The following is a 14,609-nucleotide window of genomic DNA, read 5'->3' on the forward strand; positions in this document are numbered from 1 at the left end:
GTTTCGGCGGAGTGTCGCCTTTACTTTTCAGGGGACTACAGTCCAGTTCCGCCTCCCCTCTACTCTCCATGCACTAAGCGCTGTTAAATGGCCTTCTGTCTTTATAAATCTTTACAGCCCCTCAAACTTGCCCCCCGGCTTGCCCTTGGTGTGGCCCCCTGGTCCCCGGGGACAGTAGCAGCTCACACTTTGTGATGGGAAGTATACTGAGGTTGTGGTGTAGTATTGACAAGTTGCCTCCCTCAGACCCTTCTCCCTCACCAACCTTACTCTTTCTGCGCAGGAGGTTCACTGCAATGGCTGCAATAGCTGCTGTCACGCTGCTACCTCGTGGGGCACCCCCTAAAATACTAGGGGCTTGCTTCCTCCAATTCCTTGCAGCTTCCAAGATACGACACCCAGATAATGCCCGCATCCCTACTTCTGTGTCTCCACAGTCACTACTGTTGCTTATGAGTCTCTCCCACACCATTGGTATACTCGGCTTCAACCTTATCTGCCTCCGTTCAGGAACTTCTTTTTGGGACGCAGGTAAGGTGGAGTAAGGCACCTGTGGGCTAGCTAAGCCACAAAGTGCGCAATATAGCAACCCATAATGAGGCTTACAAAACAACTTTAATGTTCAGTGTCAACAGCTTGGCCTGAAAAAAAAGTGTCCCAGTCCTCTCACACACCAAATGTCGGGCATGCTCGAGCAATGAAGAGAAGAGAGAGAATGCAAGAAAAGACAACCTCCAAAGCAGGTGCCCTGCTACTGAACTACACCGAGGATAACGTGTAGATCAGACCCCCCACGCCCGCGCGAGGGCCACACAACAGCCGACCCAAACTTCCATTTGAAGCAAGTTGCTGGAAACCTTCTCCTTTCCGTGGATCGCTACGCCTCCTTTCTGACTCTCTCTACAGGACGGGGTGAGGCCGGGGTGAGGCAGAGTGAAACGGCAGCAGCTAAGGACTAGCACGGACGTGGCGCGAGGTGAAGTTCAGCTGGAAGCAGAGTCGGCAGGGTCAGAGTCAGCTGATCCCCTCAGCAGCATAGCACACGCACGCCACACATCTCGGGAGCTCCGCCTGCGGCCGTTAGCTACCGACCGCCATGCTCCCGCCTAAGGAATAGTAATTGTTACCCCTATGCTATCCAACACTTTCTCTACTGTTGCACTCTCTGGAGTTGGAATAGTAATTGTTACCCCTACGCTACCAACACTTTCCCTACTGTTGCACTCTCTGGAGTTGGAATAGAAATTGTTACCCCTACGCTATCCAACTCTTTCCCTACTATTGCACTCTCTGGAGTGGGGATAGTAATTTTTACCCCTACGCTATCCAACACTTTCCCTACTGTTGCACTCTCTGGAGTGGGGATAGTAATTGTTACCCCTAAGCTATCCAACACTTCCCCTACTGTTGCACTCTCTGGAGTTGGAATAGTAATTGTTACCCCTACGCTATCCAACACTTTCCCTACTGTTGCACTCTCTGGAGTGGGAATAGAACTTGTTACCCCTACGCTATCCAACTCTTTCCCTACTATTGCACTCTCTGGAGTGGGACTAGTAATTTTTACCCCTACGCTATCCAACACTTTCCCTACTGTTGCACTCTCTGGAGTGGGAATAGTAATTGTTACCCCTAAGCTATCCAACACTTTCCCTACTGTTGCGCTCTCTGGAGTGGGAATAGTAATTGTTACCCCTACGCTATCCAACACTTTCCCTACTGTTGCACTCTCCGGAGTTAGAATAGTAATTGTTAACCCTACGCTATCCAACACTTTCCCTACTGTTGCAGTCTTTGGAGTGGGAATAGTAATTTTTACCCCTACGCTATCCAACATTTACTTACTTTTTTTAATTTGTTTTACATTTTAATTAATTGGTATTTATATTATTATTTTATGTATATAAATTTATTTGTAATTTATTAGATTTTCATGTATTTATAAATTATTAAAATAATTTTTTAGAGTTATTGTTAATGAAGAATAATATACTATGTATTATATCTTTATTATTAGTTGTTTTTATTACATAATTTATTAATTTTAAATATTATAATATATTTTTAACTATGTTTATTACATTTATAAGTATTATTTTATTAATATTACAATTTTTTTAAATTAAAAAAACAATATTTTTTTTAAACGATATTTTTGACATCTATATTTTTTTCCAATATATTTGTACTTACCTTGTTAGAGATAGGATGTCGATATTGTTGTAATCGATAGTTTTGTTGCGATATTTTTGTATGTAGATATTTTTGTATTCGATATTTTGTCATAGATTTGTTCAAAAACCATATCAACATCATTAAAGATAGAGAAGGTCAGTTACTACATTACCAAAGCACACTAATATTTACTTGACACCCAGGCACTAAAGTAGCATACTAATAAATCACATAGAAATAAGAACAATTACACAAATTAAAAAATGTAATTAATTAGCCTGCACTTTGTTCGTTGAATATCTTGTTGGAGGGAGAGGGAGTTGTAAAGGCTGCCTTGTGCATAGCATAGCGTCCCCCGATCCCCCCAATAAATTGTTACTACTCAGTGGTGATGCTTCAGGAGCTCATTGGTGTGACGATCAGAGAGGTATTCATTTCATTAGAGTATCTTTTGTCTGCCTGAGTGTGTGGGTGTGTGTGAGACAGGAAGGTGATCTTTGTCACAAGTGTATATTATGAGCTGTTGGCAGTGGGAATGGGATTTGTTTTCTAAGTAGGATATGAGCAGGGTCTTTTATGTGATAAGGTACATTTGTTTGGATAGGGGTGAATGCCTACAGGGGAGAGTACCTTTGTGCTAAATGATGTTTGTAGGAGGATACATTTTTACATAAGGCGATTGTGTGTGAGAAGGCATTATCTTTTTGAGGAATGGTTTCTGAGTAAAGAGGCATGTTCATGTGTAAAGAACTTATTTTTAAGGGGTGACAATTTGAGAGACGTATCTGTATGAGGAGGGATGCCTGAAGGGACAGTCCATATTAAATTGTTTCTTGACAAAACGTCTGTCAGCAAATGATATTCATAAGAATAAGTGTCTGTTGGCCATATGTATCAATTTACAGAAAAGCAATTAACAAAAGAGAAGCATTGCGAACTCAGTTTGGTAATCGCTAATCGGTATGTAAGAAATACATTGCTAACAAATAGCATTTCTTTACTTAGTCGGTGTTTATCAAATCACAATTAGTGATTTCCTAAATAGTGAATGGAGTCGCAAATAGCGACTGTTGCATTTGGCATACAGTGATAACATCAGAACCAGGGGGCAGCCTGTAGTATCCTTGCACCATGTTAATTTAATATACATGTTTTCTCCATCACTAGCCCAGCCTGTAGAATGCTGCAGCCATGATGTGCAATAGAATGTTGGGAATCTGTGGGCTGAGGCCTTGAGTTGTCATTGGGCTGAACATCATGCTGGATGCTACTGGTGGGGCTGTACCATCTTATCTACTTATCTACTAATAAACATCTTAACATCGTCTACTGTGTGTGTACTTGAATACTACACAGCCCTGTGTTGAAAACTGGAGAATTTTGGTGCAGAAGTCCCATAGGAAAATCCATTACTAATCAGACAGTGTGTTTGCGATCCACCCTCTTTGGACTGCAAAATATCACATACAGAAAATTACAAGGATGCTGGGAGCAGAAACAGAAAACTTAAATTCTCAATGAAAGAACTGGAAAACCTTACAGAATAGTGTGTTGGGCACCATGACCATCCTTTTGAGAAGCCGTCCATAAGAGTGCCTGATTCCCATAAAAAGAAGCTATGGATTGGAATGCAGGAAAAAACAATGCAGTAGAAGTGACCAAGAGATCACAGAGGACATATGAAGGAGTTGTTATGATCTCAGATCGGGTGCAAAGGAAAAGGTGGAAAGCCAACTATGTGTGGTAAGAGGAACAAGAGGAGTCACCCCATTGCCCTCGCACCAACTGCCAGTGAGGAGTTAGTGCCAACCACACTGAAGCCGGAATCTGTCAGTGGATTTGGATCAATTGACAATTCTGACCTTCAAGGAACCTCAAAAGGTAGGTTAAATATTGAATTGTAATACAAAACATATTTTACATATGTAAGTTAGACAATTAGACATATTGAGAACCCATACCAATGTAGTCAATTGCAAAGCCTAAAGTTCACAATATAGGGGCCGATTCACAAAGGTAAAGTGAGACTAAAGTGTACTTCACGACTTTCGGTATTCACAAAGGGCATTTACTACTCCTAAATGCCTTTTGTGAATACTGAAAGTCATAAAGGTCGTCTTTCAGTATTCATAAAGGGCATTTAAGAGTAGTAAATGCCCTTAGTAAATACCAAAAGTCGTAAAGTTAGACTTCGTCTCACTTTACCTTTGTGAATCGGGCCCATAGTATTTGCAAAAATATAGTCCATGAACTTCCAAAGTACATTATGGGAGATTTAGTGTTAAAAAGTTACAAATAGAATGGCAAAATAAAATGAGGGTATAAGTAAGAAACAGAGTGAAAGTACAACCAATTATAAAGAACTAAAGTATTCCCAATCCATTTTTAAATAGAGAAACATCCTCAAGAAAGTGACCCTTCAGAAGGGGATATTCCAGAGGATTTACATATCCATGTAAATGACCCCCAATGATAGTGGAAGCTAGGCCAGTCCAAAACATGATGCACATGCGAGTCATGCAGCCACAGAGCATAGAAACACAGTTGAAGAAGAGAGAGAGGACACTGCACCATCTATTACACAAGAACATGTAGTGAGGCTTTGACAACTGTGGGAAAGGTATCGTCTTGGTACTTATCGTCCTTTAAACAGTCAATCACAGTTCCCTGTTGCAAATATGTTAAGTACAGAAAATACACAAACTCTTTGGAGGGTGAGAAACTTAAATGCTAAAGGTTTAGTGCCTGCAACAGAAGTAAATAAAATGAATGAACCAAAATCAAATAACACTGGATGGATAGAAACATGCCTACTGGGTTACAAACTGTATCTAATACCCTACTGGCATTTAGCTATTGGTGAATGACAAATATTCAAATTTGACTGATGCAATCACAACATAATATAAGGAATACACCAGGAAAACATAAAGCACAGACGTAAGGAGCACCATATCTCATCCTGTATTGATAGCTTAACTCGTGCAATCAATTGGCTAGTACAAGACACAACCACCTTACCATGCTGCACAGTGAGTTTACAAGTGGACATGGGGCACTCCAGCGCAGATGTCACAGGAGGACTCATACAAGTCACTAATGCTAAGAAAACCATGCAAAAAAACATGTTGCTTGAGGCACACAAATTGGAGTGGGAGAATGTGAGGACCAATCCAGTGTGAACAGCATCTCAGCCACAGACAGTCAAAATCTGCATCGAAGCAGGAGTTGTAGTGGTGCTGGGGAAAATGCAGAACCAAAGACATCTACTCACACCAAAAGCAATTCTTAAATAGAATCTTTTACTTTTGTTACGAAACAATTACATCTTTCTACTTTTTTATAAACAACTGTCTGAAAAGAAAAGCATTATTTCAGATATACATTATCTTACCTGAAAATAAAGGTGTATTTAATTGTACAACCAACAATGCCTCTTGGATATTATTAATGTCATAATAATTATTTTTACTGCGTACCATGAAAAATAATGCTATATGTGCACGTCTCAATCACCCTTCTGGTGCTCGAGTTTCTTTATGTGTAGGAGGTAGTAGAATGTGTTCTTCTTCCTCATCAGAGTCAGAATCTGACACTGTTATAAGCAAACCATTTTTGTAGCTATATTGCGCATAATAGTACATGTTGTTACAGTTTAGCAACTTGTCTCAGGTGAATATTGTAGGGCACCACCACTCTTATGCAGAGATCTGAGGCGACTTTTAAGTAGTCTAAAATACGTTCAATGATGCTTCTGGTCCTAGAGTATGTAACATTGTAACTATGTTCATTTGCAGAAGTAGGGGACATATATGGTGACATTATGCAGAGGCATAAGGTATATACACTATTACCTACAAATAAACAAAACATTTATCTATGAGATTAAAGTCACATTTAAGGTATATATGAAAAATATCAATGTGTATTTACCCAAAAAATATCCACCATCAAAATCTCCTCTTTGTCGCCTTTCATAAATACCACTAGCCTGAAGATAAACGAGTCATGGGTACTACCTGGAAATCTGGCAACAACATCTGTAATTACATGTTTGGCATCACACAGCACTTGAATGTAAAGGGAATGAGTATTTGTGTGATTAAAGAATAAATACTCAAGGCCAGATGATGGGCATATAGGAGCATGTGTACCATTTGTGAATCCAATAGCATGAGGAAAATTGGCAATCCTATAAAAGTTTATTTTGGTTCTGTGCAGGTTCTATGCCTTTCTGCCTAAATATATACATAGGGTTGAATGTGCATTAACATCTAGAAATGCGTGAAAAAACACTCTGAGGAGTAGACTCAACACCTGGCTGTTTGATTAACTCAAACTCACGCAAGCGCCTGGATACTCCTAGGGGTGAATAGCACACTCTACAAGTTCTGATTGATTGATTGATTGATTGACACACCACCAGCTGCAACAATAACACTTTGCTAGCTACAAGAGTCTAAGAGATGCAAACTACATAACACATGCACATGTGTGGGAATGGAAATACTTCACAAGATCTTTCTCTCAAGCTGAGGCTTTAAATCAGCTATGAGCTCGAGGATAACAGTTCTGATTAGCCTGTACTTTACATATATCTCTACTTCAGTTTGGTCAAATAGTGTAATCCTCAGTCTGAAAAATTCTGTCCTCTTCTCCTTCCTTGCATACCAGCCAGAATACGCATTTACTTGCCACCCCCTACAGAGGAATCATGTTGGAAATTGCAGAAGCTTTCTGGGACAGCATTTCGACACACACAGATACCACCAGTTGAGTGGGTGGTAATTTGTATGTGCCAAATGTTGATTTTGTGACTATTCAATGTTTGCAGATGCACTAAACATAAGAATAGCGATTTGCTATTATAGATTTCTTATTAGTGAATCTCCATTGCGGGATGGGAGAGTTAACCTAAATGCCGGACCAGAACCTTCCCTATTATTCTATATAACTCACCCCAAAGGTAGGTCCTAAGCAGACCTTTGGGAAGGGTGCAGTGTTTTTAAAAGGTAGGACATGTACAAATGTCTTTGTCACTACTGCTAGGCCTATCTCTCCCATAGCTTAACGCTGGAATTTCCTTAAAACATCTTGTAAGAGTAATTTCCAATTTGGACAAGATAGAAATTTGGATATCGGTGTCTCTGAATTCATAATATAAAATCACAAATTATGGTGAAGTTGGATTTTAAATTATAAGTCTGAAAATGCCACTTTCAGAAAGTTGGCATTTCCTTACTTTATTGAACAAGGGGGGTGACAGTGCACACCGATTTCTTCCTTTTCATCAAGTAGTTTATTCTGTTTTTCATCTGTTCGCGTGCAAGCCCCGAAACGTGGTCTGCCCAGAGCCACGTACTTGTTGAACACTTGAAAAATGGAGCGAAGTAACACCCCTCTATGTCCGCTACCGGGGTGTTACTTAGCTCCATTTTTCAAATGTTCTTACTTTAACCATTCTGTTCCTCTTACTGTCTCTGAATACACGTCTGGGTTGAGTGACAGCTCAGGTTTGTGCATTCCCTCTAGACAGTCACACAAAAGAGACTGGAGCGTGACCTTTGCATCTTGATGGCCCATCACGAGGCTTATCAGTCTTCCTGAGGTAGATTGGGAGGGAGGAACTGACACTGGCACCTCAATAGGGCTGTGCCTTTCCCCACACAAAGAGCTGCATACCCCCCTGTAGTTAGTCTGGAGCCAGGACAGGGAAGTCAGGGATCTTGTGATCTTAAAATGCCTCTTTGAAGTCTCCCTCACTTCAAAGATAAAACTGGTTATAGGCACAGGGCCTCTGACACCACCAAATCAGAACTTTGCTGGAACCAAGAACATTCTGCCTGAAACAAAATCGGCTTTGCTATAGGAAGGACTGCCATTTTGCTAACTGCTATACTGTGGTGGCCTGCAGAATGCTGATTGCTGTGCTGTAGGAGGAGGGACTGCCACTTTGCTATTAGCTCTGTTGTGCTGACTTGCTGACTGCTGCTTCCTGCCTGGGAGTGAGAAGGAACTGGACCTGCGTTTTACATCCCTCAACCCAAGTTTTTTCTAGGGCTTGCTGGCTTGCCCCCTGTTCTTGAAGTGCCAGTGCCATCAATGACTTTCTTCAACTCTTCTTCAGCTGCTGGGCTCTGCCAACAGTGAGTCCTGCCCTGCCAAGAGAGGCCAATTCAGTCCTGGGCCTTGAAAGTGGGTTCTGTAGTTGCTTTCCTGAAAAAAAGTGCTGCAGTGAAACTTTGCACCGATTGAAACTGATGCAATGCCCTTCGACACCAATGCTGTCTTGATTTGAAAACATCCCTACAAGGCTTTACAGCGATGAAGCTCCCAACTGCGAGGCTTAAAAACAGCGCACACCTGCCTGCATCGCGAGGGGTTCAATGACTACGCAGGACCAGACTGTGAGGCTCGACTTCGACACAACAACCTAACTGCATGAATTGGAACCGATGCATTGAGTCTTAGACGATGACGCTTGTTCCATCCAAGGAACTCTTTCAGCAGACCCTGTGTGGGTTCTGTAGCTGGCCTGTCCTCCATTGCCGATTGCCCTGTAACTTTGGATTTACCTTGGTCTAGCATGACCTCAAGTAACCCTTAAGTGATAATGAGTTTAAAGCACTATATTGCAGTTTATTTTTTCAAAATTCCTATAGCAGCTTCAACTTATTTGATTTTGTTGTTTTGGTCTTGCTTTACTCAGTTACATATTCTCTATTTGTCTGAAGCAATGTGGAGTCTTTTTGTGGTGTTTTTACTGTGTTTCTGTAATCAAAGTGTTGCAAAAATACTTTACACATTGCCTCTTAAGCCTGACTGCTCTGTGCCGAGATACCAGAGAGTGAGCACATATTAATTTAGTTTGTGTATCTGACTTATCCTGACTAGGATTGTGATCCCTACTTGGAAAGGGTGCATATCTCTGCCAACTTGAGACCCAATTTCTAACACAGGGTATGTGCAGATGCCAACAGGCTCTTGCCTTGGCATCCACCTCCTCCAATGGATGCTCACTTTTTGCTGAAAGAGTCTGTAGATGTTGCGAACACTGGCCTATACAAATGCACAGCAACATAACAATCGAAAACTGCACTAAACAACACAAGCATTTCATGAGTGCGACTATGCAACACCAACAAAGAATTGCAAATTGCCATGCAGAAGGCTTTTTCCTGATCATATCTGCCATAGCGAGGTGCAATAGGCGTATCCTTAATGCAATTTTTTTGCGTTTTGCAGATGCCGACTGTGTCCACACTTTTATTTTTTTCGATTTTGCGCATACATTTATTTATTTTGACAATTTATAAAGCGCACTGTCACCTATCTACAAAGGTCAAAAACACAGAAGAGTAGTTGCCCGTGTTTCCAAGCTTTGCTTTGTGCAGTTCATAAAATAACTTGTAGATTTTCAGAAATCATCGGATAGTGGTAGTGCCTCATGCAGACATTAGAACACATTTCTGTGGATGAGGAATCTATGACTCTCATACCTCTTTGGCCAGGAAATGAAACATGCATGTGAGCAAGTTGATAAATACACACTCAAAGTAATTTCCACATACGCAAATTCTCTTTAAAAGTAAAATCATGTGCAAAATAGGTTTTCCTCTTGGTCTGCACTAGTTTAGGTTGGAAAAATTGTTCTTAAAGGTATTGAGTGAGCAATGAAGCAATTTTTTATTTATACGCGAGGACTGCCAGAATTAGACTGATTTCTGACACAGCAAATTTAATCCAAATTTTGCAGATGTGATTATTGCAGAGATGTGTCTTTATTTATTCTACTCAACTTTCTACACAAGCCACAAACTTGAAAAATGACATGATCTCCTTTATAATTCTGGATTAACTCTATATATGTTTTTGATGCGCAGAAATATATAATTTTTGTGTAGTCTTCTTCTTTCAATCACCTATAAAATACATTAAAAATCAACGGGGAATTATTTCTGAATTTCTGTGGAGCAATGACAATAGTCTGACCAATTACTCCACCCAACATCTTGAGACACTTGCCTTACTTTTGTTGCTAATCATATATGTTCTTAAACATCTGCTCAAACTAACTCCTCTCCTTCTCCTTTTTTCCAGTAAAAACCACCCACGAGAGGATCTCGAGGAGCAACTCATCAGCAGGCTCCATATCTAACCTCCATTTGACAATGGGTACTCTTCAGAAATGGACAATTCCTGCTCTCAGACCTCGAGGAGATCTGACACCCATAAACTAATTCATCGTTCTCCTTCTGATAATAAATGATTCCCTGTTGGGAAAGTTATATTGTTGAATGTATGAGATGCAACTTCGGATCTTCTATCAGTGGGGCAAACACAGTAGTATTTAATAGACTGTGATCTTTATTGATTTAATGACGTGACAGAAATTTTATGTGGAAAAAAATAAATATTTCTTAAAAAATGATGTCTTATTTTTAAAAAGGGAAAATGCTTGCTCTAACATTGTAGAGACTTCAGCCAGCAAATAGAATTGTACAGGTTTCTCACAGTCTGTGGTAGAATTTTAAATTGGATTGCATGACTGGTATAGGCGAAACAACAAAACAAAGCAAATGTTGGTTATTGAATTCCATTATGAGGCTGGTGAGCGACTTACAAAGCCCTTCCTGAAAGTGCTAAGAAGGATCTAAATTTTTTCTAACTTCCATTTCCTTATCCTCAATTAGGATCTTCTTTTACAGGTCCTTGTCACTGTGATGCTGTTTTGAGCACTAATCACCCCGCTTAGTGCACCACTCTGGGCATCACTAGGGATGAGCACAAACAGCAATTTTATGTGGACATCAGATTTTCTGTGAGCAGAAATATAATTGCCATTTATTTAAATATTAGAAAGAAAACTCCAATGTCGAGGCAATTTAACCGCAGCACAAAGCAGTACAATTTCCTCAGACCAACTCAAAGATTGTGTCCTAGAACCACTATTGAAATGCTTACGGTAATTGCACCAGAGAAATGACCCTTTCACCCATTTTTGCTAAAGCTGGTGCTGCATTGTGTGGCTCAACCTGAAAAGGATAAGCTCCTCCTCCATGGCTTGCCAAAGTATTGCCTACATTATGATGCCTCTGTGAAAGTTAGCAAAGAAGAGGTAAAATAACTGCAGGTTTAATCTCGCCATCAGATTAAAGAAAGCATCAATCTGACAAGAGTCATTAGAAGAAGTTTCCATAAACAATGGAATGACTGATATGGTGGCAACAACAAGAGTAGTGAAGCTGCAGACTAGGAGCCAGGAATCAAAAGATAGAATATCATCTCAATATCTAAAGCACCAAGTGGCATAACATTGGTGCTTTACATATACAGGAACATGTGGAAACTGTCACATTTAATGCTGTGCCTAAGCATGTGACGAACCACTACTAAGCTAGTTTATACATGTCCTCCTGTGAAGTTACCCATATTCAGCATGCCCCCGCTTGTCTCATATCTCACTAGAGACAGTCAAAACTCATATCAAAGCCCTTACACACCTTAAAGTACCATTGCCATCCTGTCTACAAACAATGGCAAGTAATCAGGCTACTGTGCTGGGGAAGTGACTGCAACAAAGGGAAAGGTCGTGCTGAGAACCAGAAATAAAGACAGCCCAAGATGTGTGGGTAGAAAGCAAGTCTCATCTGTATCTCATGTTCTCTTTATTCAAGCTTTTCCTACTGGTATTGGCAAGCAGAAGCAAGCAGCTCCCATGCCACATCTGCCTGGAAATGCAACCTCTCCACTGGAAGTGCATAATGAGTCAATGTGCTGGTGATCTTTGCATCACTGCCCAGACAACTTTAAGTATGGACAGAGAATGTGTGTGGCTAGCTGCTGGGCAGCAACCTGTGATCACTGGGCAGGCGATCATCTGAGGGTACTTTCAGATTTTGATGAACATGCCATCTAGCCTTACAGCAAATCCTAGATCCCAGCCCCAGGAAATGCCTAGATGCCTGCTCGGATGCCCCAGCCTTATATAAATGTTGGTGCCTACTGCTGCATCACAGTGAGAGTGGGGTTGGGCCCTTGTTTAGGGGAAAAAGGGCCAGGGGCATTAGAGATTCGTACACGGATGTATGACGTTACAACGCGATCAAAATGATCGCGGTACATCACAACGCAGCTTTTACAACGCAAGTTGTTACCACAACTTGCGCTGAAGGGTGCTGGACTTAGGAATAGTATAATTTACTATTCCAACTCCAGCCTACGTACAGTAGGGAAGGTGTTGGAATAGTAAATCACACTATTCCTTAGTCTAGAGCGCCCTCCAGTGCAAGTCGTTGTAACGACTTGCATTGTAAAAGCTGCGTTGTAAATGGATTGCGGTGTTTTGACCGCGTAGTAAAGGTTGTTTCCCTTCGTACACAGAGAAGGTGCTCCTCTCTTATGCTGTGAATACCAATGCAATTGAATTAACTGTTTCTTAAATACGACTTTCACAAAACCCTTTAAACTTTCTCATTATACAATGCATATAATTTTGTAGGACAACAGGCAGGAACATATTATAAAGTACTGGCATATTTTGCCACATATCAAACGATGCAAATACATGTGCGATCCCAACACACAGGGATAAAACAAAGTGAATGTATAGTCCCAAAGTGGAAAATGTTCATGTTTATGTATGTATTGAGTAGTTTTTCTTTTATTTTTGGTCCTAATTCCCCCGTCAGAATATCCATGCACCTGTAAAGAAGAAGGAGATTCCAAATGCTGTTTCCAAGGTGTGGATGCTGGCTGTATTTTATTGCTGAATAGATTTCGTCTAGCGAATCCTATGGTTCACTCAGCAGATCTGTGCGGTAATCATTCGACCTATGAGCCTCTATTTTGCTATGCAGTGAATGGATCCCACCTTCTCTCAGCATCCCCCTTGTCACATGCTATGTTGGACTCACCAATATACCTAGCTGTGTTAACCTAATCTGCTTAGTGATGGTTCAGATAGGATACATTTATTTCTTTTATAAATTTCTCTTCTCGCTATTAATATCAGGAGAAAGAGGAGTCCCTTTTGCCATTTATTCCATGTGTTTTGGGCTGGGTCTATCCCCAAGAAAATTACAGAGTGGCTTACCTTCACTTGTGCGCCCAGAATTTTACTCAGAGCCCCAATGACCTCACTCTAAAAGAGAGCTAACTCTTGCCATTTCATAAGCAAATGTTTGCCTACTGTTCCCAGTGTGTTGCATCTCTTACATCTTGACAATTCTCTTGTAATTTTAGCCATCCTGAGGGGGGTCCAGTAGGCCCTATTGAGCTTGAAGAGATGGTTTTGCTTTACGGATGCCGGCTTCGCTGTTTTGTACGAAGGATAAAAGATACTTGCCATAAGTCTTAACATGCAAACTCTGGCAAGTCCTTCTTCCAGAACTGGCGAGGATCCGTTTTTGTCTTGTCATCAGCTGCAACCATATCCCAATACCATAGAGATACTTCTTTTTTATCTCTTTGCTCTTCTCAAGGAGGACTTTGTGCTCTTACTTTCACCCCTTGGTAATGCCCTGTGCTGACAACCTTGAGCACAGTTAGAAGAACTTAAACTTTGCTACCTCACATCCTGTTCGCACAGAGAGCTCTAGCCTGGAAATCAGGGGTTCACCATCTCTAAACTCCCCCAAGTTTTGAATCCTGCCCTCGTCAGTAGACAGCTAAGACCATCTTTTATGCATTCCGGGGTACCTGGTGAGCCCCAAATTGGGGCCAGCTCTGAGTAGTATTGTAGCCCCATCAGCTTCCTGTCAGAAACACAGATTTTAAGTGCAGTTTGAAGGATCTTCATGCGAACATGTTTGAAGAACTTGGGGTCGCCATATTTATATAGAAACATTTCTGCACCTAAATCTGTTAGCATGACAGTGTAAAACAATCGTCTTTGGGTACCATCTGGGGAGCTTGACAGAGAGCATACATTTTTAACTTTGAAAGTATAGCAGCATTTCTGAAAGTCTGGTAGAGCGAGCCCTCCCTGTTTTAACGGACTCCTTAGCTTTTTCCAAGCAATACTAGCGCCCTTAGATGCCCATATAATGTTAGATATCTTGCTCTGTAACCTTCCAATCTGCTTAGTTGATGACATCAAAGGAATGGTGATAAGCAAGGTGGTCACTTTCGGCAGTACCATCATCTTCATGATATTGACCCTTCCATAAATACCCAGTGGCAAGCTTCCTCACCTTCTCGGTAGACCATCTATCTCCTTACACACTTTAGCTACGTTTTTAACATGGAGCTCTTCTAAGCTATGACTGACTGAACCATTTGTAAAGCGCTCTTATGCTGAGGCGTCTTGGCGCTGTAGGACACAAGTGAGGCAAAGGGAGATTACGGTAGCAGGAAGAGCCAGGTCTTCAAGGCCCTTCTGAACCTGGCTAAGCTCTTTTCTGAGCGCAGTGTATTGGGCAGACTGTTCCATT

At 41.1% G+C, this 14,609-nt stretch overlaps 1 long non-coding RNA gene across 1 annotated transcript in view; it reads left to right on the top strand.

Moving 5' to 3' along the window:
- Positions 1-10,552, top strand: part of LOC144753271 (uncharacterized) — an 85,589-nt gene extending 75,037 nt beyond the window's left edge. The window contains exon 3 of the long non-coding RNA XR_013594279.1: positions 10,276-10,552. This is a non-coding gene — a long non-coding RNA (uncharacterized LOC144753271). The remainder of the gene's footprint in view (positions 1-10,275) is intronic.
- The last annotated feature ends 4,057 nt before the right edge of the window (positions 10,553-14,609 follow it).

The sequence above is a fragment of the Lissotriton helveticus genome, chromosome 5_1 (assembly GCF_964261635.1).
Source record: "Lissotriton helveticus chromosome 5_1, aLisHel1.1, whole genome shotgun sequence".
Taxonomy (NCBI): domain Eukaryota; kingdom Metazoa; phylum Chordata; class Amphibia; order Caudata; family Salamandridae; genus Lissotriton; species Lissotriton helveticus.